This window comes from Rhinolophus sinicus, chromosome 14, assembly GCF_057876585.1.
Source record: "Rhinolophus sinicus isolate RSI-liver-muscle chromosome 14, RSI-T2T, whole genome shotgun sequence".
NCBI classification, from domain to species: Eukaryota; Metazoa; Chordata; class Mammalia; order Chiroptera; family Rhinolophidae; genus Rhinolophus; species Rhinolophus sinicus.
Genome location: NC_142514.1, coordinates 44,284,129 through 44,310,756, shown reverse-complemented (window position 1 = coordinate 44,310,756; position 26,628 = coordinate 44,284,129). Strand labels below are relative to the sequence as shown.

Genomic DNA, 26,628 nt, shown 5'->3' with positions numbered 1-26,628 from the left:
GTGAATAACTATCTGCGGTATCAAAGTGGAAAAGAGGCTTGAGAGAATGAAGAAATACTGTTAGTGAATCTGATCCAAGAAAGAAAACAGTCAATTGTCTAAACCTAAGAAACGGCTGTAAAATCTAGGCTGGTACCTGAAAGATTTACCCGAAAGTGTTCAGACAGCGAAAGGATAATTTTCAGGGAAAATAAATGAGCGGTGGGGGTGAGAGCAATAGTCTAGAACTGTAACTTGGCGTCAACAGCGGTGAGCTTATCTGGTTCTCTGTTTTCTGCTCTTTGTGTCCTAGAGCAGTTTAATATTTCCCTCTCTCTTCCTTCTCTGTGAAATGTAAATATCATCAGTCCTGCTTACTTCTTGAGGTTTTGTGAAGATTCAATGAAATCATGAATGTGAAACTGTTTAAAAATTTAGGTTCCTATTCTATGAAGGCCTATACCACCAACTATTACTTATAATACAGCACAGAATAAAGAATATGGATATTTAGTCATTTTTATCCTGCCTCTATTCAAAAAGGTTTTAGAGTGGAGATGTGTATGTGTATTATATCTATCTATCTATCTATCTATCTATCTATCTATCTATCTATCTAATCTATCAAGAGAAGACACTATTAAGATAGAAATAAGGTAGAATCGAGGCCAAGATTAGTATCCAAAATGCACGCAGTAATATCCTAGGTACTTTTTTAGGGTTGACTTATAATTTTGACTGTGTTTCCTAGCAATCAATTTTAAAAAGGAAAGGTAAAAATTTATCAAATGTACAATAGGCATATGATTATAAAATTCAAATTCAAGAAGACATTATGAGGTCTCAAAAAATTAATAAATAACCTCCCACCACCACCATCAACACTACTGCCTTACATCCACACACACCAGGGTTGTCCTGAGGAGGCCCATCTCCACTAAGCCTCCCTTGTACTCAATCCCTGGAGGAGATTCCAGCCACTGTAAAGGCAGAGGGAATGGGAAGGATGGCACCTTATAAAATGACTACTTTAGGAAATCCTCAACTATAGCTTGAGTGCCCTGGGCTAGGGACACTGGTGTTCCCAATACTGCTGAATAGGAATGTACCTAGCTTGACGTCAGTGTATATAATTATAGAAAACCAGCAACAAAGAGAGAACCAGTTGAGGTTGAAACCTCCGGCCCTGGGGTTTTTCATACTCATTCTAAGATCACATCACATCCCCCCAAAAATAGTATGGCGAAGAAGGAAATGGCAACTGGAAAACCCATTTGGCATGGACAGTTTGAGTTCAGACGTTCTTTTCCGTTCCCTATCATTTAGCTCTTCGGCCTCTATTGACCATTCTCTTTCATAAGGTGACTCAAAATGGGGTCAACAAAGGGAATTCCAGCAAGGAAGTTGTAGAATTGGGGTTGTTGTTGTGTTGGATACATAAGCAGTGACAAGTAGGTGGCTTGCCTCAAAGTCCTGTGAATCGACTAAGAATCAGGATTATGAGTCAACCAAAAATGTTATAGGACAAAAAAGTGCCTGTATAGGTTAGAGTAGGCAGATAGGACAAAATCTGATACTGTAGTAGTAGATCCCTTAAGAAAATGGCAATTTTTTTATTGTGGTAAAATATACATAACATTTATCATTTTAACCTTTTGTAATTGTACAGGTAAGTGGCATTACATGTATTCACATTGTTGTGCAACCATAATCACAATCTACCTCCAGAACTTTTTATCACCCCAAACTGAAACTTTCTATCCATTAAATAATAACCTCCCATTCCTATCTATTCCCAGGCCCTAGAAACTACCATTTTACTTTCTGTCTCCATAATTTGACTACTCTAGGTACCTTATAAAAGTGGAATCATTCAGTGTTTGTCCTTTTGTGAGTGGCTTATTTCACTTAGCATAATGTCTTCAAGGTTCATGCATGTTGTAACAGAATTTCTATCCTGTGTCAGAATTTCTATCCTATTTCAGGCTGAATAATATTCCATTGTATGTATATACCACATTTTGTTTATCTATTCATCCACTGATGAAAACTTGGGTTGCTTCCACCTTTCGGCCATTGTGAATAATGAAATGCTGCTATTGACATGATGTATAAATATCTGTTTGAGACCCTGTTTTCAATGCTTTCAGGTATAAATTCAGAAATGGAAATTGTTGAATCATATGATAATTCTATACTTAATTTTTTGAGGAGCAATCTTAGTTTATCTTTGGAGAAAAAAAGATGAACAAATTATTTAATGACTTGTTTTTCTTATAGAGTTGGTTTCATGAGTCTCAGGGATCTTGGATTCTAGTCCCAGTCCTGTTAATTGTGTGATCTTTGAAGTCATTGCTTATCAGAACCACTGTCAGTTTCCTTTATCTGAAAAATTGTATCTTTGAACTAGCTGACATGCAAGTTCCTTTAAAATTCTAAAGTTCTATAATTCTGCATATTTCCTTTGGTGTATGGGTTCATCCATGCATTTTGGAAACGTTTTTTGAATGCCAGATCATGTTTTTCTCAAAGATAAATAAGAGTTATCTAGTGGGGATGGGATGGGGAGGTAGAAGGCTAAGGTGGTAGTTGAAAGGAGACATAAAATGAACTGCAACCTAATGGGAGAGCAGGTGCCAAGATGAGGCTAAAGTCGAAAGAATAGGTCAGAACACTGTGGGCCTAAGGACCAACTTTGAAGATTTTGAACTTTATCCTAACATTAATGAGGAGCCATCGGAGGGCTTAACGAAAGTAGTAACAAGATCAGTTTTTGTTTAGAAAAATCACTCATACATTAATATAATGCCTTATATTGTAGCAGAAAACTTAGGAAAGTTAATATTTAAGTGGAATTTTTCCTTAATTGGGAGGCAAACAGTCTAGTTTTGGCTATATATAATATTCTTCATATAAATAATGTAATATTATAAAATCAGAGAATTATGCAGTGATGCTGTTTTCCATTTTTATATACTTCATTTTCTTTACTATGGAAGTTATGAGTTGTGCTACATCAACAGATTGTGTACTCATGAAAACAACAAATGATCTCTGATGGCCATTGTTTTTCAAGGGTGAAGAAAAAAAGTTGGTTTCTATCTTATATCACATGAATGCAGAAACAAATTGTGTGGAAATATTCTGAGGTTTAATATGCAAGAATAATGCCTTGGTTTATTGCAGATATTGAGGGTCATTCAATTACTAACGCCATGTTCAGGAAAATAATGCTGAAAAGAATGGCACTTACTTCAATAAAGTTTGGCAGTTTGGCATAGTTTTTACTTTGTGTTCACCAAGGAAGGAAAACCAAAATGAGAGCAAGGGGAACTAATTATAAAGAGTGCTTCAGTTTGGCAAAGATGCCTTGAAATAGCCCGTTTGTGCAAATAGTGCCAGGCCGAGAGCTGAAAATTTAAAGTTTGTAAGGTGCTTGGTATGTTTTTGGTAAACTGAAAAAAAGAAGCACTTTTTCAAGAAAGAGCCCAAAGAATGGTGCTTCTGGTTTTAACATTATTCCTGTTAGTTTGCTAGTCGTCCCAAGAGCTATAAACTATAACAATAAATCAAACATATTTTAATTTGTCGTGAGATAACATATAGAAACAAAAATTTCCCAACTGGTTTTCTGCCAAAGTATTTCTACTAGTCCTACCCACTTCCAAAATTTATATTCACTATCAAAAATTAAGAAAAAATGGAACTATCAAGTAAATTAAGGTCTGGAAAATAGTTACTGAATGCCACTGTAGCCAAGCACCACATGAGGTCTGGGGACGCAGGACAAATAAGTGGTGATCTGGTCGTCAAAAGAGACAAGTGACTCTAGACAAGGCTGGATTACCTTATTTGCCAGAAGGCGAGAGCAGAGTAACTTTCTGCAAGTCAGTAAAAACATATGACACATGACATTGTACCAAAGAACAAGGCCCATCTTACCTCACTGCTCTCCCTCCAAATCCAATGTCATATATTAGGACCATCTTGTAAAAGTTTCTATTTGAACATCAGATTGCAGCAAATCCAACATCCTATGTGGCAGTATAATATTTGAGTAAATTCTGAAATTATATGTATGATACTTGCTTCAAAGTGTGTGTGAAAATATAGCCATTTGTGTTCAATTCAGTTTCTCAAAGTCAAAATTTGAGAAGACAATTGAATTTTATGTTACAGATAATGTTTAAAAAGACTCATTACAATATCAATATAGGCACTATTTAAAATACTACTTGAATCTTTTTTTTTTTTTTTTTTTGGTAGTCTCACCAGGAAAGAGTTTTTCTCAGTAGATAATAACAGTGATACAGACACCTGTTATTTCCCAAACTAAACGTTCTTAATAGGAAAGGCATTGAAGAGCTTATAAAACTCATCCTTGCTTTTCTTCTTTTTCTGTAAATTTGAATGTTAATAATGACTCAAACCCACAGTGCTACAAGTGTCTGTATTGTTTTGACATTGTTACTTTATCACTCCAGTTGTTTCAATTTGCTAAGTTCTTTGCTTTAATTTTTTAAAAATTTATTGCATAACTTACTATTTATCTTAATAAATATGATAGATAAAATAGTAGACTTCCATGGAGTATAGATAAAGTAATTGAATTAACTTTGAAATGGAAAAAACCCTCCATTTTCACAGTTTGTGATACAAAAATGTAACACAATTCTAAATTGAAAATGAAAAAGCACTTTACTGATAGAACAATTCCAATATGAGGAAATCTGAAGTTTTTTACTACCTTATTTTATGGTACTTAAAAAAATTATTAATTCACTCAGAAAACACCTTAATTGATGTTTATAGAATTTAGATACTTTAGTTCACTTTAGTTGTAAAGCAGCAACCCATGAAGAATTTTACTAAACTTTTCCTATAAGAAAGATTTGTGATTTTTCCCCTCAAAAAAACTTTGATATCCCCAAAAATAGCAGTGATAAAATGCCAACTATCCTGCCGGAAGAGGGTCTCTATAAATGGCAAATCGTAGTTAATACAGAAGCGATCACAAAAAGTATTAATTCAGATAAACTTTAAGAGAGCATTCCCCAAGTTTAGAGCCCTGTCTAATGGCCAACAAAGACTTCTTTATTTGTTAGTTTGTATACATTCATAGGTAAATTAATACATTTTGGTATATCACGTTTATAGTTATAAATCCAATTCATGCCCAACTCTGAAGCCCTGGAATCTGGGTCTTTAAGAAAAAAGGACAGTGGGGGTGTTGCTGTCTGGGATAGTATGGGTTTCCTCGGGTTGGTAGGCCGCTTTTCTGTGGACCTAGATGTTAACCTACTTTCATTTGTCTCTATTCTAATGACTAAATTAAAATACCCATGTATACCTGCCACTAATGTAATATTAAATGTCAACTGTAACTGAAAAAATAAAAATAAGAATTTAAAAAATATATTTAAAAAGCTCTCAAAACTCAACAGTAAAAGAAAAAAAACTTAATTATAAAATGTGAAAAAGACATAAAAAAATAAAATAGCCATCTATCTCCAAGATATTATAAGGTGGAAATTGTACGCTGTCTATATATCATGGGCTGTGTGAAACAGCAGCCCAAACACATGCCCAACTTAATATGTTTTAAATGTTGGAGCAAATGGGATGGTTGGTTTTGAATTCATTTGCACTCATTTTTACTACTTGAGACACACTCATTAAAAAGATGTTTTTCAACTATGTTATATGTTCACATTTAACTGAGCTGGATTTTCACTGCACTGCTGCATCTGGCTTTTTAATTTGCCTTGAACAGGAGTATTCTTTCATATCATAGGCAATTCAGGCAGACTTTATCAGGTAGTCAAGTTATCAGCTTGGCCTCTTCCTTCCCAATCTCCAAGGAAAATGGGGTCGTTTTCCACCCCGCCCCTGGTATCTGCAGGTTGGGATTGCAGATAAAGATAGGGACTGCCGAACCCAACAGGGAGGGCTGAATCCTGCTCTCTTTCTTCAGGGCAAGCTACTCATTTGCAATCAGCTCTGCTCTTAAACAGTTTAAAGCTGTTTAAACAGTTTAAGCTGTTTCCCAAACAAACTTGGGGAAAGTTACATCACCGTAAACAAAGACACAGTTGCTTAAATTATTATTATGCAACACTGTGTCATTACTCACACATCATGCTGCAATTATCTCCCCCAATTTGGCTATAGCTTCGTAGGCTGCTTCTGGAGAAGGAAAAATCTAGGATAAATATGTCAATGGCACCTTTCTGAGTGGAAAATGTTTCCCACCCCTGGAAACACTTTCAGGTTTTATCCCACTAACAAAGTGGGACGCTAAAGCTTTCTCCCAAGTCTTTGAAATCCCACATTTTAAATGTAAATCATCAGTCTGGTATGATCCATATGCTCAACTACAGAGAACAGCAATACAACAATAAATACGTGAAAGTGAAATTCTGGATGTGCTTTTTTAAAACTCGCAAACATCAGTACACATCTGGCAATTAATTTGTTAATTAGCCGTCTCCCTTAAAAAAAAAAAAAAGGTGTCTGTAACCACTGGGCTGTGTCTGCCCCAGGTGATCTCTATGGATCTGGTAACGAGATTACCCCACCCCCACCCCCAGCTGCCGTGTTCTACCGCTGCATCGCTAGGTGTTTAAGCAGCAGACAAGCCAAAAATGTTTCGGACACAGTATTATTAAAAATGTGAAACCAAATAAAAATAACCGGTTTGCAAAAAGAAAAAAATTGGTGACTACTTGTCCGAAGAAAAAAAGCGAGAGGACAAATGACCCGCACAACTGCCTCTGCCCATTTTTCTCCCTTGACTGTCGCAGAGCTGACAGGAGGAGGATGGGGGTGAGGGAGGGAGGGATGGCGGGAAGAAAGAGGATTTAAAGCATCATCTCCCTATCTGCAAAGGTCTGGCCTCCCCAGTGCTCAGGAAGCGGTGGTAGCCATTTTCATTTTCTTTCTTTCTTTCTCTCTTTCTTTTTTTAAAGAACGTAAAAGGAAAATAAAACAGAAAAGGTATAACTCCCTTCCTGTACCACCAGCTCGGCCCCTCCCTCCAAGGAAAAAAAATATGTAAAAAAATCTCAGGTACAAAACCCAATCCACATGCATCCATTGAGGCTTCTGCAGTTAACTGGATTCTGATTTGGCGAGTTGCACTGAAGGAGACCCGATCTTGAAAAATCAATCCGTGCTCGCGCCCCCCACGCCGCCGCCGCCGCAGCTGCCGCAGTGGCCACAAAATTAGCGGCTCCGAGGACATTTTTGCCGCAGTGCACGTCCGCCGTAACCACCGAGCACTCGGGTGAATAATGGAAGTACAGGGTGGAGACAATCAAGTTGATTTATCACGCAAAATAATTCACTGCTTCAGTCCAGCTCTTGGTCCTGTCACTTTAAATCACAAACGCGTATACACAGATCCATAGGCGCCCACACATGCATGGTACACGTGTGTGCGCGCGCGCAGATCCAAGTGGAATGATTCCAGATTGCTTCACGTATATGAGGGGGTGGGGGGGGGAAGAGCAAAAGAGCCCGTCACCCCAACCCCCTACCCCCACCTTTTGCAGCATGGACAACTGGCTTGTAATGCAGCTTGGAGCAAAATAAAGTCTGAACAAAACTAGACTGTGAGACTAGCACGTCCCAGAGTGAAAGTGAGTGACGTTAACGCAGACTCTGTAAAGACTCGGATCACTTGCAGGCAAACTAAAATCCCCCCCCCCCTTTTTTTTTAATAAAAAAAGAAAATCATTAATTGAGTTCAGATCTAAAATGCTTTTAAAATGCACGGCACATGTCGAAGACTCTGCGACTGTAATTTCTTGGGTAAACATCTGGTGAAGACATTCCACGAACACATCTGAAAGGAAGAAAGGCGTAAGACAGCCCCCTTTTTTTATATATCTTGGGTCAAAACAAGGGTTGTTAAAACTTTTTAGAAAGTGTGCTCTTAGTTTAAATATCTTTATGTACCTTTATGAACTCTAAGGGTGCATTTAGTTTGGGAGAAGAGGACTGAAGTGGGAGTGAGGAGTCCTATGTTCCAGCCAGGGCATGGTCTGTTAGCTTGGGCAAGTCTCTTTTTCTACGGCCCTCTTTTCTCATCTGTAAAATTGCAGAGAGTAAATGATATGCTTTCTAAGATTTTTTTTTTTTTTTTTTTGCAGTGACACTCCATGGTTCTATCTAGGAGGGAATGATGATGGGGTGGGGAGCGCTGTTAATGTAGAGAGAAAAAGAGGTCACATTCTTCAGGTGGCATCTGTTTAAACTGATGGTGATGAAAATGATGAGTCCAGTATGACTGAGTCCTTAACGATAAAAATTGTGTCTATATTAAGAGCTGCTATTGTCCCAGCTCTGAAGTATATGTAGTCTATAATGAATGCTCTTTGAGAATGACAATGTAATCTTGTACTTATATTTTTGGGGGTAGGAACAAAAGAGCAAAAGAGTATTTTTTAAAAATCAACCAAAAGGATTTTGGGGTTGGAATAATTTTCAATATTCTTGTTTATAATCTGTATGTGAAATGCATTCAAGCACTTGGATAATTCAGAGAAAATAACTTTTTAATGGATAAGTGTCCACTTTAGTGGATAATGTGCCACATTAGCCATCTAGACCAAATTGACCAAATTAATGGGCTTAATGACGCCCTCTCCACTTTTTCAGAAAATAACTCCAAGCAGGGTCTCAGGGAGGGACCACTATTCCACACCCCTCTTATCTGTGTAGTGAGTGGTCAAGAATGTGGGTGCTACAGCGAAACCACTAGCTAGTTTTGACATGCATTCGCTGAGTAATCATAGACAAATTACTTAGTTCAGTTGTGCCTCAGTTCCCCACACTTATAAAATGGGGATTGTAATAGCAACTCATTCACAGGGCTGTTTTCAGGATTAAATGAGTTATCATATTAAAGTACTTGGAATGGACCATGGCACATGTAACAAACAGCTCAATAAATGTTAGAGGTTATTATTACTCCAATGTAAACATAGGGAAAGCGGGGTCAGATATAATAGAGGGATCTCTGAACTGCCCCTGGGTTTCAACTAAGACCTCTAAGCACTTTATTTTATCTGGCTTTTATGATGTCAGCTTAAAGTAAGGAGCTCAACAGTCTTTATTATTGTTAAGAAAAGGCCAGAACATTCCCTACCAAAACTCCATTTCCACACATACAACAGTTATGAAGCTGGAGAATTCTCCACTTGACCAGATCAATGCAGATATGTAAGACTGGCTCTATATTTTGAGTGCTTACTTATTAATGTGTGTCTTGACTATCCAGGTGGGAGGAAGCCAAGGTTTTCTTTGGAGAGAAGTTTCCAAGGCATCTGTGCCTGCCTGTTTTTCTTATGATACGTTCTTTCCTACACAACTTGTTACCTCAGGCCTAGTCTCTGTCATTTAATTATGAAGTCAAAACAATCCCAAATCTCGGGCATGCTCCCTTTGTGTTATTATTAATTTAAAGGGGAAAGCGACATCCTGGATTTCTCTCCTCTCTTAAAAGACCCCCCAGAGTGCAGACGTGAACGAGGCTTTCTCGGAAGGGTCACAGGCATGGAATGCTTAAGGGAGTAATTCTTCTAGTGTTTGCAATTGGGATTGGAGGTGAGTTACCGTTAAGCTTTATAGAGGAAGAGGAGATTAGGTGTTTCCAGAACAAGGTAGGTGCTGGCAGGCGTAGGTCACTGGTTGTTGGAAAGTAATGTCCCACATCTTTCCTCCTGTGGTACCTGAAGCCCCAGGGGCACTAACTGTTCTACCAGAGACCGCCCCAGGGCTGGCAGGCCAAAAACCCCTTGGGGTGCCTTCTGACACCAAGTGTAGGGGGGCAGCAGGCAGGTGTTAAGTTCTCTGTTAGCCAGAAAAGCGTCTTGCTGAGAGCGCGGGGAGGAAAACTCAGTCCTTCCAAGCGCCAGCGTGAGCTCTGAACCTTACTTTGTCAATCTGATTAACACAATATCCTAAATAAATAAATCAATAGAAGAGGGTGCACTGCCTTCCTGCTTGCCTTCCTCTTCCCCCTTCATCATTATCACATGCACATACCCCTTCTTCTAAAGAGATGCTGAGGTGCCCAAAAGAAAACCCAAAGCACCTATACTTTAAAAAATTTCTGGAGCCAAAGGTGGGAAACCTGGCAAGTTTCATTCCTCCCGCCCGCAGCAACTTGGCACCCAGAAGCCGCAGGCGCCTGGGATCCCAGAGCGTTCTGTAAACTCCGAGTCCCGGTGAGGACTTCACTGATTACGGTTCCTAGTGGCTCAGGGACTCCCCCAGCTTAAGAGGTACTGGGGGGATTTCCAACTCTGACGACATGGATCACCCACTCCAGGCCCCCAGAGGGGTGGGGTTCAGGGGAGGAAGGAGGGACGGAGCAGGAGGCACGGGAGCTGCTGGCAAGGTCATGACCGCAAGGCAGCTAGAGGAGGCTGCGATACACAGCGCCGGACGCCGCCCTCTGGCCCCAGTGCTAACCCTGCATGGGTTCTGCTCTGGGCTGCCCGCCTGGCACATCCCTAGGGGAAGGAGGGGACGCGTGGCCAATCCGACCCTTACTCTTATGGTGGAAGCTGAAACCCGGGCTCAGGGGCAAGATGTCCTGGAAGGAAGATCAGATGCCCCGCATAAGTGAACTTTAGGAGGGGCTCTCTGCACTACCACCCCCCTTCCTAGTGGTGGCTGTGAGAATTTTTGTCCCCTCCCCACCGCTTCTTCTTGCTCGGGGAACTTGGCCCAGATGGCCTAGTTCTCCATATTAATTCGTGGTTCCACCAACTCTGCAGTCTCTTCTCTCAGAAGGACTTCTAGGATGTCTTGTAATGAAGGAAACAAGTTCAATGCTTGTTTACTTTTGGAGAGAGTATTGTGTGAATTTAAATCTCCTAGGCACTAAAAACCAAGCGAAACAACAAAACCAAAACCAAAACATCCTGCTTTCAGGTGAGTGGATAGTGGACTCATTCCAAGCCTTCCTTGGGCCAGTCCTTTGCGCAGCTCATTGAGTTCCTGAATCTTTCAGGAACACAGAGCTCCTTTCACGCCCTTCTGGAGGGGGACTTAATAAGACTGCAATATATCACCACGTTTAAAACATTTTGCAGAGGCAAGATTTCCTAAAAGTGACTTGCTAGCGATGCATGGAAAAGCAAATCCGCTTAAAGAAAGAGAGAGAGAGAGGCCACTGAAGAGGAAAGGGGGAAGGCAGGACCCAGCCCCAATTAAAAACCGCAGTTTCCAACTTTTGAACCACAGCACTAATATTGTGGGGTTGTGGGGCTGGTGGGATATAGTGGCTACCCCACGAGCTGACAGGTTACAGATCTCCAAAGCTGTTTTTTCACTGCTTGTTGGAAGTACCAGATTTTTGGGGGATAGCACCTTCCCCCTATGACCAGAGAGTTAAATGCCACCCCCGACCCCTTTGTATTTTGTGGGCATGGGTTTGGACACCGTATCAGCCTTACTCCTCACATACCTGAAGTGGATAAGCTCTTGTTATTTAGCAGGCAGTGTATGGACCCAGGGTGGGAATGTGGGTGCCAGTACGGATAGATGAAGGTGTGTATTTGTGCCAGGTTTGTTATCAGACCCTCCACCCCATCTAACCACTAAGAAATGGACTCTAACACAGCCCTCATCTCCAGTAACTCTCCGTGGAGTTTCTTTCTGGGAGAAACCACCACCTTCATTATTTTGCACTCAAGGTTTTTGTATTTTGTATAATGAACTCAACAGAAAAGTTGCAGAGTTTGCCAGTTCTGTGATTTTTTTCAGGTCAAGAGAACTTTAAAGGTCTTAGACCTCATAACTCTGGGGGAAAATCACTAAGAATACTTTGCCCAGAAAGTATAGCCTTCTAGCTTCATGAAGATAAGGACGGCTTACAGTAAACCTTAAAACATTCAAACTATAGTGCACCAAGTCTCAATTACCCCCCTTCGGAAACCCAAAGCACCCCCAAGTATTTCTGCTCCTCTTGTGGTTACCAGGCTATTGTGTAACACCTTCTCAAACTATCTCTTTGAATGGTGATTCTAACTTTTACAAAGTTTCTTGCTCTTTACTCTGATAAGTTGCACTTGCCCTGTGTGCAACACAAGCTTGCCTTGGCGCCCTTGACATGCTTTCAACCCCTGCTGGGAGTGTTTTAAAGGCTACATTTTAGTCTTAAGGGATAAAATGTTTTGATGTTTTATATGGAGAGTGCAAAGTGGGCAAGTTTGTAAGACACGATCGCTTAGCTTTGCTAAAATAAAGAGGATTGTTTCCACATGCCAGTCCTTGTCTGCTAAAATGCCAGGGCAAGGTACTCAGGTCACAACGTGAACGGGTCATCTGCTTCTCTAGCCCACCACGGCCCAGCTCTATTGCTAGGGATACTGGGCGTTGGGGCTGCTGCGCACACCTGCCGGTTTTTTTTTTTTTTTTTTAAAGCTGCAGCAGCAGCGACGTCTGCTTAGGCCCCCTTTTCCATTAGAGCTACAGCATTTTTCTTGTCTGTCCTTTCTTAGGCAGTCCTTAGAGACCAGGCCCACCAATATTCCGGATAAAGTTAACGCTACCAGAAATGTGCACTGCATTAGGACCCCGACTTGGGACTCGTTGAACACCAGATTGTTACAGTTAATCTCACCTCTCTTTTTGTTTCCATTGCTCTGTTTTTCCTTTGGTCGTGTTCCCTACCTCCTGAAGTATGAGTTAATAAAAACACCACCCTATTTTTTTTTTTTTAAATAAAGTTGACACTGAATTTGAGAGTTAATGTTGCAACTAAACTCTTCCGGAGTCTACCGATCTGTCTGTCCGTCACACCGTTGCTGCCTACGTAACGTCAGCAACTTTTGTTCTTAAAATTCACCAAAATAATTCTTTCACCTCCTTGAGAAAGTATAATAAATGCTAATTGGAAAAACCCTCAACTCTTATGTATTTTACTTTCTCATACCAAGGAAAAGGACTCCAAGCAAAATAATAAACTTCATGTAGTTTGTTTTTTAACTACTCTGTTTTCAGTGGCTATTTTTCTTCCTTAACTAAATTACGCAGTTTCATTTAATTCCACTAATACGGTTCCCTACGGGTTCTCACGAACCCACTCAGCCATCCCCAAAGAATGAGACCGCAGGTAGTGGCAACCCACCTAGAGGAGCCTCCACATGTTTGCTTCCCGGTTAGAGCGCTCAATTTCAGAAGATCCGAGAAATTGTCTTCAGAAATGACAAATGGAGCAAATCATTTACCTAATTCATTCAAGAATCTCTATGGGAAGGACTTTGGAGGATGAAGATTCTCCTAATGAGGTACTAATGAAAATCCCTTTAGTCCGTTTCTCTGGGCCCCGCGAGGTCCGTGTCTGCTCTCCGTCCATGAAAGAGCTGCCCTAGCCAGAGGAAGCCGGGGTGGGGGTGGGGGTCCCTTCCCATCTGCCCCCAGAAGGCACAACCTGGGCTCTTCAGCGACAGCGGCGACTCCCGACACCGCTGGGGTCACTATCTGCCGCCACTCCTCGACTCTTGCCACCCTCACGCCTCCCCTAGCGCGGGCCTCTCCTCCTGCTTTCCCATCTTTCTTTCTCACCCTTCCCAGTGATTTTTAGGGGTGTAGGATATGAAATGGGAATCTTTCCTCCACCACGAAGCCTACATCCTCAGCCTGCTCCCACCCGGGTGGATTGGAATTAAAATCCGGGAATTTAATTTTGCTGCAAAATCTCGGGTTCTGACGGAAGGACCGAAGGGAAGAAAGGCCCTGCAGGGACTGCGGGCCACCGAAGCTCCCACCCCAGCCCGCTGCCGACCTGCGGGGAGGATGAAAGCCAAGGGTCCCCACAGGGGCCGTCAGGCTCCGCCTGAGGCGGTGAAGGATTTGGGCCGAGGAGGCCAAGGCCGGGCAGCGATTGCGGGGCGGGGGCTTCAGGGCTAGCGGGTAACCAACCCCCCATCCCGGGCAGCGCGCTCTTGGCCCTGCAGGTGCACCCCCGCCCCCTTTAGGCCCCTTCGTGGAAACCGCCTTCCGGCCCAAGTTCTGTCCTTTGAGGCTTTGAACGAGGCCTTTCAGAAGTTTTTAAAGCTGCTCCGCCCAGCCCAGCTCTTACAGGGTCACAATCTCCCACATTCTTCCACCCCTGCTACAGCTGCGGGCAAAAGGTGGTGGTGGTGGTGGAGGGGGGTTGGTGAAGTGGCGGGGGGGGGGGGGGGGGCAGGCCTAAGGCTCCGGGATCGAAGCGCCGCCCAGGAGCGCCAGGCTCAGCCCAGAGCGCTTGGAGATCCGGCGCCTGAGCCCGACCTCGGGGGGAAGCGCAGGCTCACTGCTGCGGCTACGCGCCAGCCCCGAGGTGGGAGGGGAGGAGGGGTGAGGAGAGGAAGAGAGATCCGGGTGGAGGGGGGGGGGGTCACGTCTACATTACCAAGGCTCTAGTGCTGGGCCAAGAGACTACCGGCGTTTAGGGGAGGTAGGTGGTGACCCGTGTCCTCGCCCTTTAAGTTCCCCTGAGCGAATCAGAGCGCCACCTACAGGCGAGTTCCAGATAGCAGGAGGGAGAAAGGGAGACATGCCTGCAGTGTGGCCCCGTGGAAGCTGGGCCCTGTGGTTTTGTCCAGAGCCATCTTTCACTCAGCTCCTGAGTGTGAGGTATGAACCCCAGAGTTACGGGTCTGTTGGCAGCAGCAAGAGTCCTGAGGGTACTGAGAATGAGCTTGTGGGGAGTGCGGAGTTGGGGGGATTCCAGTACCAAAGGAGGGTCTCCTCAGGCTAGTCTCACGGATTGCGGCATGTTTCTTTAAGAGTAGCGGTGTGGCCTTGGACAAGTTTCTTAACCTTTCTGAGTTTCGGTTTCTTCATCCTTTAGAAGGGGAATAGTGGTACCTGTCTGACAGGGTCCCTGTGAGAATTAAATGAGATAGTGTAGGTGAGAAGCTATAGGTGTCTTCAAGGAGCTTTCATCTATTTCTAATAAGAAAAACTCTTATATACTAAGAAATCTAACTTACAAGACTTCATCTAGCGGCTTTCTGTTTCTTGATGATTAGGGTCTTAGAAGAGGGTAAAGAAAGCCAAAGTGTCTGATTAGGATAGAAGGATGGGTTAGTGGAAGTTTTGATAACTACTCTCTCTAGCTAATCCCCTTCTCACAGACAAATAATAAGATTATATTTATGGACCACTTACTATCATGTTTCCCCGAAAATAAGACCTAGCCAGACCATCAGCTCTAACGCGTCTTTTGGAGCAAACATTAATATAAGACCCAGTCTTATTTTGCTATAAGACCCAGTCTTATTTTGCTATAAGACTGGGTATAATATGATACCGGGTCTTATATTAATTTTGAACACCTTGGTGGTTTTGCAATGTTGAAGGTGTGGTAAAGGATGGTGTTTATAGTCTTAAGTAATAATAGAGTATTATAATGTTTCCGAAGGAAATATTGTTGGTAGAAGAAAGGGGTAAGGGTGCAATGGGGTAAGCCAAAGGATGAATTGATTTATACTTTTATAAATATGAATGACATGTTTATTTAATGACTGAACTAACCAAATCTCCTCATAACAGATACGATTACACTGACTAATTTGCTATAAGGAGCTATTGCCAAATCCTGGCATCTGACTTAGTGATAGTGCTTTGTTGATTTGGTTATAAACATTATTTACAATAAGTATTTTTATACATTAAATATTTTTACTAGTCTGTATCATGTAATAGCAACATTTTATCATGGACTGCATTACTCAGGGAGTTTTCTATTGTACAATTGCTCATTGGTTTCTCCTCTTTTTACCTACTTAAGCACCAAATCAAACCACTATTCCTACCCAGAAAATCTCCCATTCACACCTGAGAATAACCAAACGTATCAAAAGGTCTGAGAGTTAAACACTAGAAGCCTTTGGTTTGGAGCATTGGATGTAGATGTGTGCTTCCCAGTTTCTTCTTTCTCCTACTGGGTCCAGCCATGATGTGTCTGCTTGCCAGTGCATTATCAAGAGCTCAGACTTTAACTGCATTTTACCTCCATCTTCTACACACTGAGAGTATTTCTAATAATATAATAGATTTTCATTTTGAAACAGATGCACAGGAGATTCATTAGCCAGAAAATCCCATCATGTAACTAACACCATAAAGTTATCAAATTTAAGGTTGGTCAGATGACTTTGGATTGTCAGCTTTGGGGGACCAGTTGGTTAATAAGAGGGCTTTGTGAGGGAAAACCGGTTGAAACCAACACATATTTGTGGAATACATTTTATGTGTTCCACACTGTTCTAGGTGCTAGTGGAGATATAGGGAAATACAGGAGTTTACATTCTAAGCTTTAAGGCGGAAACTTCTCCCCCTCACCAATCCTCAGGTCCATGCCTTAGTTCTGTCATAATAAAGTGATGGGATTAATGTTCAAAGAACATATACCCTACCTCAAATGTTGAGCTGACATATTTCCCTTCTGAAATTATTATCTTCATCCTAGAACTCTGTTACTCATTTCATCATCTTTGTGTATATTTATAAAAATACATTGAGAAAACACTTTAGGAAAGGTGGTAACTATAGTTTATGACCTCATTTGACATAGTCACACATACGAGGTCGTACAATTAAGTTTGCAAACTCATCCGAGAAAAAGTGCTCCATACCTCATTGCTGAATATCACTATAATCACTTTCAAAGTACTACCCTTGGGAAGCTATGTACTGATGCCAGCGCCTAGTGCACCCTTCAAAGCAATTTTGGAACTCTTTTTCTGGAATGGCCATCAGAACTGTTGTCGTATTACCCTTGATGTCCTGAATGTCATCAAAATGTCCTCCTTTCAATATTTCCTTTATCTTCAGTTAAATAAAGAGGCATTGGGGGCCAGATCAGGTGAGTAGGGAGGGTGTTCCAATACAGTTATTTGTTTAGTGGCTGAAAACTCCCTCACAGTCAGTGCTGTGTGAGCTTGTGCATTGTCGTGATGCAAGAGCCAGGAATTGTTGATGAAAAGTTCAGGTCATCTAACTTTTTCACGCACCCTTTCAGCACTTCCAAATAGTAAACTTGGTTACCTGTTTGTCCAGTTGGTACAAATTCATAATGAATAATCCCTCTGATATCAAAAAAGGTTAGCAACTTTGTTGCAACAAGTTCGTGAACTTAATTGTCAGACCTCGTATATACATCTATGAGACAGCATTGTACTTTGGAGAGACCTATTTTATTCTCTGACATATTAATTGTGCTTCTGTGTCATGGAAACACATAACGGTATCAGTCAGTGTGAGTGTATGGGTGTATATCTGGAGAGCTTAGCTACCTCTTTTTGGTACCATTCCCCAACAGTACGCAATTTAGGGCTCTTTTTTAGTAATGAAAGGGCAGAGCTGGGATCCAATCTATAGGCCACTTCCAAACTCACTTCCATTCTTATCACCTGGATGAGTCAGTGCATTGACCTTTCCAAGTCCTAGTCACAGAACTTCTGAATGTGGGTTGTCGTGCGGGGCGGCCTGTGGGGTCTCAGCTCCCGCTCCCCACATAAGAACACAGGATGTGGCTAGGCCAAAAGGAACACCCACGGAGCCACAGGCAGGGGAGTGATACCACTATAGTATCACTGGAGGCTGTTTCACACGACGTGCGACCTGCTGTCTGCTTTTCTGCCACCAACCAACCGACTCCACTCTCCAGCGCAACCGCAGCAGTTATATAAGTGGCCAATTGGCTAACCGGCTACAGCTGATAGTCAACTAGCCACAGCCGATGGCCATCTACTACCCAAGCCAGCACCTTTCCATATGAGGACAAGAGCCTGGAAACTGCTCTCTGGGGCTCTGTCCCCACACTCCACCGCTACAGGGTCTCGTCTCACAATCTACGTGACAAGCATCTTCCATGAGGGTCCCTGTGCCATATTAGCCTACAGGCTACCCGACCACAAAACACCCAAAAACTTGACGGATAAGCCAGGGCCTTGGACCTTTTCCTCATTCACCACCCAGCCACGTGACTTCAGGTGGCGGAGAAGAGAGGGAGCTGCTTGCTCTAAATCTGAAAGAGAATCAGATGTTAATAAAATATCATCAACATAATGAAACAAGGCCACAGAGGACGGGCGATCCTACTGTGCCAAATCCTGAGCCACGAGCCCGTGGCAGATAGTGGGGCTGTGCAAGTATCCTTGCGGAAGGACTTGAAAAGTCCACTGCCGCCCATCCCAAGTAAAAGCAAACTGCTCTTGACATTCGGGTGCAATGTCAATGGAGAAAAAAGCGTTGGCCAAGTCCACTACATAATGATACGTTCCCAGGTAGACAGTCAGACGATCCATCAAATCGTGAATTGAAGGCACTGCAGCGTGCAAAGGTGGCGTCACCTTATTTAACTCCCTATAGTCCACAGTCATTCGCCAGGTCCCATCTGGCTTCTTGACAGGCCATACTGGGGAGTTAAAGGGACTGTGCGTTGGCCTCACTATATATGCCTTTTCCAATTCCAGTATTGTATGACCAATCTCCTCCTGCCCTCCTGGCAGGCGGTACTGTCGCTCTGTAACCATGCGCCAGGGCTGTGGCAACACTTGAGGACGGTGGTGAGCATGCCCACATGTCACCGCTTTTACCACCCGGATTTGGAGACAGAACTCTGCTACTGACGTCTGTAAGCTGATGCCATGTAGCACGTCCACCCCTAGAATATACTCCGGAACGGGAGAGACATAAACCTTGTAGGTACGAAGGGGAAGCCTTCCTATACCCAGTGGTAAGGAAACGGCTTTCACAGTCACAGTTTTTCCCCCGTAGCCATCAATGCAGACTGCTGGTCCAGGGAACAGTTCTGGGTTCCCATAAATGAGACTGCAGTTGGCGCCAGTGTCAACTAGGGCCAAAACCCTTTGCACATTAGAAGGGGACCAATGTATGGACAGTTCCACGTGGGGCCTCTGGTCCCTTCTCATCCCCTCTGACCGGGTACCTTGGCCCCCCTCCCAATCAAGCTGGAAGGTGTCGGCCTCAAGTGGCTGCATGAAGTCCTGGAGGGACACGGGTAACGCTTTCCCAGACTTCTCCTTTAGGCTTCTCCGGAATTGCTGTTCTGGACACATCTGTTTCCAAAGTTCCAAGAGTGCATTGGGTTGTTGGTCCATTTTTCTCCTGATCAACCCCTGCTGCCACAAGATCACGCCACATCTGTGCACGTGTTACTCTCTGAGGCCCACGACCTCGCCCCTTTACCTTTGGTTTGGGCTTCCAGGTCTCAACTGCGTGGACCTCCTGTCTTAACTTCCTTTTTTTCCGGCTTTCAACATCCCCTAGGGTGGCCATGGCAGTTGTAACTTCATGGGTCCATCGCCCCACATAGGGTATAAGAATGGTGACCAAGGATCCAAAAGCACTTGTAGGTGCAGTATCCAAAACCAGATCTCTCATGCTGGCTGTAAAAAGCTCGTCATCCGGCCCCTGCATATTAGGGTTGAAAATAGCATGTCTCATACCCATTTCACGGATGATTTGAGTAAGTTCCGTGTATGACTGCCATTGACTCACAGTGTCTGGCAGCTCGCCAGCCTGTCCCCATACTGTGCGTACTGCAGCAGTGAGCCACTTCATTAGAGAATGGTTGCCCGGTCGTGGGCCAACCTATGGCGTTCTGTAACCTTTGTCACAGGGATGGATGTACTGTCATGAAGGCAAGCTTTTCCATGTCACCTGGGGAGCAGAGAATGCTGTCTGCTCCCTCATCCCATAAACGTAATAGCCAAGCCGAGAGGGGCTCTTCAGGTCTCTGTCTGTACCGCCTCCCCAGCTCCTGCAACTCAGTGGGAATGTAAGGGGTGTAGATTGTGAACTTAGTCACAGCTGGGTTGCCGGCAGCAACGCCCCCAGGGCCCAAAGGTTGCTCATGTTTTACACTTTGCTTCAAGATTGGCCGGTCTTGGGGGTTGGGAGCTACATTGTCTCCACTCTCTTCCTCCGCCTCTGCCTCAGAGTCTCCACTATGGGGCCCCTCTTCTAACAGGCGGACCCGAGCTTCCAGCACTTCCAACCGGGACACCTGGTCTGGCACCTGGGCCATTTCATTAAGCGCATTTTCTGTGTTGAGACTCAAGGCCGTGAGGAACATCCAGCCCACGCGGCCGGCTGTAGCCTTCTCCTCCTCCGGCAACCGCTCAGCCAGAGCCTGCAGGGCCCTCTCCACACTGGCCGGAGAGCCGTCCATGTCCTCCCACCCCTCCTTGGGGGTCCAACTCCTGAGAACAGTGGCCACCGGGCACCACACACTGTGTGGGGGCCACCCGTCGTCCTGCCCAGAGTCAGACGCCATTCCTACCTGGTTGGAATCCTGCTTGCCATGCCAGGTGTCTGAGTGGGTGGAGGCCTCTGTGTAAGATGTCCACAACCCTCGGAGCCTAAGGCCGCAGCAGATTACCAAAATGAAGGCAACGCCGTCCATGGCCAAGAGGGTGATGTGCCATCTGGAGGCTGGAGTCTTCCAGGCAGACCGCGCCTCCCGTTCCTGGGGTCGCTCCTCATGGGCCTCCCGAAGCTGGGCTCTCACACGCACAAACTGTTCCACCATGCTTCGGTAGGTTTTGGCCGGCACCATACCCTGCTTACGAAACTGAGCTTTTATATGTATAAACTGCTTGTGGGGACAGAACCCCAAAAAGCAGTTTCCAGGCTCTCGGCCTCACATAGACAGGTGCTGGCTCAGGTAGTAAATGGCCATCAACTGTGATTGGATGGCCATCAGCTGTGGCTAGTTGGCCGTCAGCTGTAACCAGTGAGCCATTGGCCACTAATATAACTGCTGTGGCTACGCTAGCAGAGGAGAGAGAAGAATGGGGGCTAGCAAGAAGGTGGTGGCTGGGCTAGCAAGAGCAGATTGCAGAGAGGCGGATGCCGCCAGAGAGAATATAGTGGTATGACTCCCCTACCTATGGCTCTGTGGGTGTTCCTTTTTGGCCTCACCATATCCTGCGTTATGTGGGGAGCGGGACCAGAGACCCCGCAGGTCGCCTGGCACGACAAATGGCGCAGCAAGCAGGGTCTCCCACACGACACTGCTTCATTACCTTCCGGAGAGTTTCGGTCGACACCACACCCTGCTCGCTGCGCCATGTGTCATGCAGGGCAGCCTGCGGGGTCTCAGCTCCCGCTCCCCACATAAGAACGCAGGATATGGTGAGGCCAAAAAGGAACACCCACGGAGCCATAGGTAGGGGAGTCATACCACTGTAGTCTCACTGGAGGCTGGATTCACACGACGTGTGACCTGCTGTCCGCTTTTCTGCCAACTGACAGACTCCACTCTCCAATGCAGCCATGACAGTTATATCAGTGGCCAATTGGCTAACCGGCTACAGCTGACGGTCAACTAGCCACAGCCGACGGCCATCTACTACCCGAGCCAGCACCTTTCCACGTGAGGCCGAGAACCTGGAAACTGCTCTCTGGGGCTCTGTCCCCACATGGGTATGTCCCCAAGTCAACTGCATGTCAGAGGTTGTTCTGTGTAGGCTCAGCTCTGGGAAAGCAGACACTTAATGAAATGGCTTCTTACAACAGAGATGTATGGAGATTGTTTGATAACCTAACTGCTGTTTCTGATCATGGTGACCTGAATTTTCAACCAAAGACTTTGAGAGCCTAGTAAACCGATATTACATATTATTGACATTAGATAGACCAATCTGATGGACTCATTGCTCAGAATGTCAATTACTAGAAGCTTTTAGTATAAACTCTGTATTTTCAAAAAATTTAGATGCTACAAAAGATAGCAGTATAGCATTGTAATGCAGGGTCTCTGGTCCCGCTCCCCACACAAGAACACAGGATATGGTGAGGCCAAAAAGGAACACCAATGGAGCCATAGATAGGGGAGTCATACCACTATATTCTCAATGGTGGCTGGTCGTGACACAAAAGCAAACATCCGCCCGTATCCCAATGATAGGTTTTCTTGCACCCCAGTCTCGCTGGCAGCCGGGCAAGACACAGGAAGTAGGATCAACATGATCTGCAATCCACAATCCGCTTGCTAACCGCACTTGCTAGCCACAATCCACCGTCCACTTCTCTGCCAACCAACCAACCCCCTAAGCGTAGCCACAGCAGTTATATTAGAGGCTAATGGCTAACTGGGAACAGCTGATGGCCATCGAGCCACAGCAGATAGCCATCTGATTACAACTGATGGCCATCTAATAACTGAGCCAGCACCTTTCCATGTGAGGCCAAGAGCCTGGAAACTGCTCTTTGGGACTCTGTCTCCACAAGCATGGACTCCAGAGTGTCTGGCGGCAACAGAGCTGACTGAATTTAAACAAGAGGGGCATAGCCACATGTTTATTTGAAGAACCTTTAAACATGCCCTGAAGAAGCCAAGAGATCATGGGAACAATTTTGAAATAGTTGTGTGGGGACAGAGTCCCAGAGAACAGTTTCCAGGCTCCCAGCCTCATGTGGAAAGGTGCTCACTCGGGTAGTAAGTGGCCATCAACTGTGATTGGATGGCCATCAGCTGTGGCTAGTTGGCCGTCAGCTGTAACCAGTGAGCCATTGGCCACTAATATAACTGCTGTGGCTATGCTAGCAGAAAATGGGGGCTAGCAAGAAAATGGTGGCTGAGCTAGCAAGAGCGGATTGCAGGTAGCATGGCAGATTACAGCTGGCAAGTGGGGTCGGTTAGCAGAGAAAAGTGGACGGCAGGTTGCGGATAGTGTGGCTCCTGCTTCCTGTGTCTCCAACCCAGCCGCCAGCGAGACTACAGTGGTATGACTCCGCTATCTATGACTCTGTGGGTGTTCCTTTTTGGCCTCACCATGTCCTGCGTTCTTATGTGGGGAGTGGGATCAGGGACCCCGTAGGACGCCCCGTGTGACACATGGTGCAGCGAGCAGGGTATGGTGCCAGCCAACGCTCTCCGAAGGCAGTGGAGCAGTTTGTGCGTATGAACACTCAGTCTCAGGAAGACCAGGAGGAGCAGCTGCTGGAGAGCTGGACCCCCATGGAGGGGTGGGAAAACGTGGATGGTTCCTCAACCAGCATAGGCTGGAGAAAGCGAAGGTCGTTGCGGCCCTGTGGGCTGGGAAGTGCTTGCTGAGGCAGCCTGGATGCAGGACTGGTAGTCCCAGGAGGAAACGCTTGCTGAGTCCTCGGTGGGAGCTGAGGGTGAGGTCAAGGTCGTCCCTCAACCCCAGGATAGCCCTGGCGAATGACTACGGACTATGGGGAATTGCCTTCTATCCCTAATTTAATGGACCGCTTGACTGTTTGCTTGGGAGCATACCACCATGTAGTGGAACTGGCGGATGTTTGCTTTTGTGTCTTGACCGGCCGCCATTGAGAATATGTAAGCACCTTGACTGTGAGCCGCTGTTATTCCAGCATGATAACCTGAGAGCCCTGGCTGAGTCCAGGAAGTCTGGCTGTGCCTAGAGAGAGTGGCAGTGCCCTGAGAGGCCTGGCTGAGTCCAGGAAGTCTGGCTGTGCCCAGAGAGAGTGGCAGTGCCCTGAGAGGCCTGGCTGAGGCCAAGAAGTCTGGCTGTGCCCAGAGAGTGGCAGTGCCCTGAGAGGCCTGGCTGAGTCCAGGAAGTCTGGCTGTGCCCAGAGAGAGTGGCAGTGCCCTGAGAGGCCTGGCTGAGTCCAGGAAGTCTGGCTGTGCCCAGAGAGAGTGGCAGTGCCCTGAGAGGCCTGGCTGAGTCCAGGAAGTCTGGCTGTGTTCAGAGAGAGTGGCAGTGCCCTGAGAGGCCTGGCTGAGTCCAGGAATTCTGGCTGTGCCCAGAGAGAGTGGCAGTGCCCTGAGAGGCCCTGGCTGTGCCCAGGGAGACTGGCGGTACCCTAAGAAGCCCAGGAAGTCTGGCTGTGCCCAGTAGTACTGGTGGTGCCCTGAGAAACCCTGGCTGTGCTCAGAGAGCCTGGCTGTGTCCAGGATATTGCATTCACCTCCAGGCTCCTCGCACAGGGCCCCTCGCGGAAGACGCTTGTCGCGTAAGTTGTGAGGCAAGACCCTGTAGGGGTGGAGTGTGGGGACAGAGTCCCAGAGAACAGTTTCCAGGCTCTCGGCCTCACGTGGAAAGGTGCTCACTCGGGTAGTAAATGGCCATCAACTGTGATTGGATGGCCATCAGCTGTGGCTAGTTCGCCGTCAGCTGTAACCAGTGAGCCATTGGCCACTAATATAGCTGCCGTGGCTACGCTAGCAGAAAATGGGGGCTAGCAAGTAGATGGTGACTGAGCTAGCAAGAGTGGATTGCAGTTAGCATGGCAGATTACAGCTAGCAAGTGAGGTTGGTTGGCAGAGAAAAGTGGACGGCAGGTTGCGGATAGTGTGGCTCCTGCTTCCTGTGTCTCCAACCCAGCCGCCAGCGAGACTACAGTGGTATGACTCTGCTATCTATGACTCTGTGGGTATTCCTTTTTGGCCTCACCATGTCTTGCGTTCTTATGTGTGGAGCAGGACCAGAGACCCCGCCTGACACCCTGCATGACAAGTTGAAAGGGAAGAAGGGGTTATATTAATGATGAATTTAACTAGGGCTAAGGACATTGTCTCATTTAACCCTGTGTAATCCCCACAATATTGAGGCATAATTATCCCATTTCACAGAGGGGAACAGAGACTCAGTTTGTAAGATAAATGAGATGAGATTTAGACCTAGTCCAGTCTGGCTCCAAACCACGTTTCCCTACTTCATCCCCTTGATTCCAGGCCTTTTCAATCTGGCCTTGATTTACTCATCCAACTTTCTCTTCCAACGTGAATGGTTGGCTCTTTTTCTTGGCACCATTATCTCAAGCTTTACTATCTGTTTCCTGTGAGAAGCCTACAGAGAACCTCTGACCTGCAATTCACTTTCAGACATGGCTGCCCACATACAGAGGTTCTGAAACTCCAATAAACAGTTCCAATTTTACCCACTTTTCATTTGTACACCAAGCCTGGCTGCATCCATTTGAATATTTAATCAAACCAACTTATCCCCTTTTTAAATTTTACTCTCTCTAATCAGCTTTCAAATTCCTATTTTCAGTGTCAATAACTGTAGGTTCCTGGTTCAGTGCTTCACATATTGTTGTCTATTTGGACATGTTTTTGCTTCTTGCTTGTAAGGCATCCAACCTGCCCTCAGTTTCTTGGGGTTAGGGGGCAGGGGACAGGTGCAGAAACACGACAAAAGGGGCCAGGTTCAGCCAGGTTCTCTTCCCTTGATCTCACTGTCACCCCCAGGCCACAAATATAAAAGGTGAAAGGCGCCTCTACTGTCAAAGCCCCAAAACAAAAGGCTCAGGGGCTACATTCTTGCCTCAGTCCCAACAAAGCCATACTTTCCCCGTGCTCAGAAGGTTCTTTCCACAATTTTTGGAGCTGAACTTCGGTTCTCCAAGTCGCACACGGAATGGGAAAGAGGAAACACATGCGTGTTGTGGGTGTGTGTTGGATGGGGAGGAGATGGCAGCAATGGTGGGGAAAGGGTGACGTGGGGAGAAAACATTTCCCTGGGAACGCAAAGCTGCGTTTCTTGAGACTGGTGACTCCCAGGCTCTCCCAAAGAAAGCAGCAGGCCTAGCTCGTTCGTCAGTGTCAAATTTCAATGGCAGCGCAGAGCCAGCCTCGGTTAGGTGCCCGCTGGTGCCTTTCTGGGACTGCTATGCCCTTTGGCGATTCAGACAGAACCAACCAACAAAGACCCAGCAAGAGAACGGGGCAGTGGGAGGCCGAGAAAAACTTTCGTGCTACTCCCACCACAACCCCACGCCGGCCCTTCACTCTAGGGACCTTCGCTGCAGCCGGACCCCCCCCCCCCCCGGCCTCCCCCCCCCTCCCAGCACCTGGCCGCCACACCCCCCCCCTCGCATCCCAGCCTGGGCAGCGTGCTCGCCCGGACGGTCCACCCGGGGTTCTCAGTGCGCGCGGAAGACACTGCCTGGTGCCAGGCGATTCCTTATCCCTAGTCCAGCCTCGCCGAGTTTGGCTTCCGCACAGAAAGTGCATCGGGATGCAAGGCAGTTTTTAGAGTTTGGCTTTCAGGGGTGAGCCTGGTGAAAAGTTTGTCCCGACCCCTAACCTCCTTTTCTCTACCCGGAGGCTGGGAGCCGACAGCAGAGGGCGCCGTTTTAATGCGCTTCAGTTGGGGACTCACGCTCTGGGAGAGCTGTGGCCCGGGCCACTCTGCGGTTTCCCTGGGGAGGGGCAGGGAGCGGGGAAGCTGCAATCTTGGGGAATCGCCGCGGCACCCTTTCCCGGTCTCGCTTACACTTTAGTGGAATGAGGGTAGGGGGGCTGCTGACCCTGTGTGGCTCAGAACACCCTGCAGCCAGGCCCCCCCTTTCCCTCATCGCGAAAGGTTGTCTACTTGTAGTGGTCACACCTGGCTTTTTTCATGGAATGAGGGTTCCTTGCTACCGTCTGGGTGAAGAGGAGGAGCGGCCCCTAACTGAAGCCATGACCCCCTCTAACTGCTAAGGAACGTGCCTGCAGGCGTTCAATTGCAAACGACTAATTAATTTTCCAACACTTGTGCAGAATACTTTAAAATGGAAAAATGAAGGTCTTCGATGAAAATGAAGCTTGATAGTGTGCACCTGCCTCTAATGTACGGTGCACGGTAACTTCCCCTCATTAGAGAGATGACTTGGGCTGAGAACAAGTCATATAGT

At 45.8% G+C, this 26,628-nt stretch overlaps 2 protein-coding genes across 9 annotated transcripts in view; one reads left to right on the top strand and one right to left on the bottom strand.

Moving 5' to 3' along the window:
* NFIA (nuclear factor I A) overlaps positions 1 to 26,628 on the bottom strand; it is a 562,979-nt gene that overhangs the window by 371,715 nt on the left and 164,636 nt on the right. The gene's annotated exons all lie outside the window — the stretch shown is intronic.
* Positions 7,408 to 26,628, top strand: part of LOC141572107 (uncharacterized) — a 147,687-nt gene continuing 128,466 nt past the window's right edge. For 2 of the 4 annotated variants that reach the window (XM_088791164.1, XM_088791163.1), the window contains exon 1: positions 14,396 to 14,613. The gene's annotated coding sequence lies outside the window, so the exon portion shown is untranslated. Of the gene's footprint in view, positions 7,843 to 14,395; positions 14,614 to 24,203; positions 24,350 to 26,628 lie in introns of those variants that run through there. The other 2 variants (XR_016018637.1, XR_012497235.2) reach the window with 2 other exon arrangements.